Source organism: Amia ocellicauda, chromosome 15 (assembly GCF_036373705.1).
Source record: "Amia ocellicauda isolate fAmiCal2 chromosome 15, fAmiCal2.hap1, whole genome shotgun sequence".
Classification (NCBI taxonomy): domain Eukaryota; kingdom Metazoa; phylum Chordata; class Actinopteri; order Amiiformes; family Amiidae; genus Amia; species Amia ocellicauda.
This window is the reverse complement of record NC_089864.1, coordinates 5,638,376-5,641,366: the sequence shown is the minus strand read 5'-3', so window position 1 is coordinate 5,641,366 and position 2,991 is coordinate 5,638,376.

The window sequence follows — 2,991 nt, the reverse complement described above, 5'->3', positions numbered from 1 at the left end:
GCGCACTTAGCAGGGCGGAGCTGCCGGCTGGCTGTGCGCAGAGCACCGACCTGGGACGGATACTGGTTTAGAAAAGGGAGAGGCAGAGGGGAAGTATTTGCATCATCTCATACCTTTACCTTTAGAGCAGGTGATCTCCAGTGCTGACTATGTCCGGCCACCATAGCAGTGTTGTTTAGTGGAAGTGAAAACTGGAAAGCACACGTCAGCCAGTTCAACTTTACTAGGTGGCAACTTGCAGCCCATGTCATACCCCATAGAGGAAACATAAGCACTTGAGTTTTTCCACTTTGCATACTGTACTACACTTACTTGAATTTATATTATATTATGTTGTAATTTCGAATAAATAGTCAAGATCCATCTTTTTTAGGACTTCCATCTGCTGTAATTACTGCCAATACCATAAGAGGTATACAGACAAAGAGCAATGCTAGTGCATTACATGTATTGTCTGATTTTGCTTATTTATGTGTTTGTTTGTTTATCTCATTTAGTTTGAGTTTGTAATAAACACAAGGGGAAGGTCTCAGACACAGCTTGTCTCTTTATAGGGGGTTTAGTTGACACTTGCCAGATTACGCTTCAGACAGAGTACCCGATTTAAAGAGTCTAACTATCCCACACAAACAAGGCTCATACTGGTTTTGTGGAGGCCGCAAATAAACCTAGATTAACTAGGTTTCTCAGTGCAGCGAGCCGCAGGAGTCGGTGTGTCACCCTGGAGGGGGAACGGCCTGTTAAATGAAGGCGAACAGACAGGATGCAAAGCTAGCCATATAAAAGACTTCTCAGACTGTCTGGAGACTGACCACAAAAACAAAAAGGAGAGTTTGTCATGAGCAAAAGTGCGTATGGCACAGAGCACTGTGGGTCTGCCAGAAAATGCTCTGGTTAGACTCCGGCAATCCTGGGGTTAGTAAATAACCTGCCGGTGGGGAACAATGACTTAATTAATCTGAATACTGTTGAAAGGGTTTTAAAACACAACCCCCTTAAAACCGAGGCTCCTTGCTTTTTGTTAAATATATCTGGAACTCATAGGGGGTTGTTTTTAATCATGATTCAGTTTTCTCTCCTGTGAAATTCATTTTGTTTTAACATTGTGGACCATGTGCAGTTTGAAATGTGAAACTTATAAAGATGAATACAGATTGATCTTCCCTAAATGCTGTTGTTCTGTCCTTATTTCATGTGTAAATAAGAAGGGGTCAACTGCCTTTTGTCAATCAGTGGCTTATTATCAGGACGTACATGGTACTGGTCTGAATAAAGACGGGTTACTCGTCTCAGCTGATTAAAAACAAATTCATATTTAGACATATGGGTAACATTCGTATTGAAATAATAAACTCAGCATGCATTAACCCTCAAGGATAAAAATTCTTTCACACAAATTATTTCAGCTGATCATAAGCTCCCAGGATGTATGGTTTTGTAGTAAAACAAATAAAACAAAAATAAATCCAAATTCAAAAGAGCAGATGGCTAGATTGGTTGTTGCATAACTGGATGGAATATTATCCACTTGTTTCATACTACATATCCACAGTGTAGCCTCGAGGCAGGTAGCAAGCACACATGCACACAATATTGTATAATCACTCATGCATTTGCAGATAAGACACACATCCAGGCTATATCTATTCTGAGAGAAATTATGACACGCAACATGACCTTTTCTATGGAGCTAGGATTGGGAGGAATCTCTAAACGTCTCTGTGGGCATTTTCTCGTGGATTCATTTCATTATATTCCCAAATCTCAACATGTAAAGCATCGTGGTGTAAAGTCCTTAATTCGTGAAGACACTTTTTCTACTCTTCTCCTTCTTCTCCTTCTTAGTATTATTATGATGATTTTCCCCACATGAATGGTTTCATTGAGGCTCCATTTTTTTTCTGCCCATCAGATGCACTTACTTGGATGCTTTCAGGCGATTGAGAAGTTGAGGTCGGACTTGTTAATAAAGGGTAGAAAGGGATGAAAGACAATCTGCCAAGTGGAAGTAATTGTTTATTGGTTAAAGTAAAGTGGATTATAAAACTAGTTTTTTTCACATTCATATTATTAATATAATATTTAATGGTGTAGTTAAATAATTAGATATTCTACATGGGCCAAGGAAGAAGCTGTGTCACATAAGTGTGGTGTACAGTGGTGCAACATGGGAAACATCACAGTAAAGTGTACTGTGGTGTTAGTCTGTAAAACATGGTAAAGTGAAGTATACTACAGTAAAATATGGTAAAGTGTAGTGTACTGTGTACTGTTTACATTTGTAAAACATGGGTAAAATGTAGTGCACTATCATTAAAATGTGGTAAAGTGTAGTATACCATGGTACAATATGATAACGTGTAGTGCACTTTACATTGTAAAACATGGTAAAGTGTAGTGCACCATAATAAAAGCATGGTAAAGTGTAGTGCATACAAACATATCTTTCTGGATTTCATTGACTTGTGTGTGTGTCTGTGTGCAGCATTGGGTTAGCTGTATTAGTCATCTAGTGGATGAAATAGATGAAAGCAGTTTAAAAAAGTAAAAGATTAAAACAGCTACAAACCTTTGTGTGGCAAAGTACTCTGATACTCTGGTATCTGTAAGACCTGTTAGGTCATGTGACATAGAAGCCAGACTTTTCTACAATGATGTAACCTTCCTAAAATAGCGAAAAAGATATGTGAATCAAGCATGTATCTGAAAGCAGTATCATCTGAGGGAGTGATCTAAATTCAGAACAGGATAATCGGGCTATTCCATCTACTTTAGTGAAAATGCAGGTCAGGGCAGAAAAGCATGCTTACACCACACTGACAGCGTTGCCAAATTCTCTGCTGCCGTTTGTGTGACAGACATTCACACTGACCCAAATCTCATGGTAATCTCGCCAACAGCAGGTCGCTTTTTATCATTATTATTGGAATAAAAAAGTACTTCTCAAACATCATACTTTGCGTACAATAGTGTTTGATGTATAGATGTCAG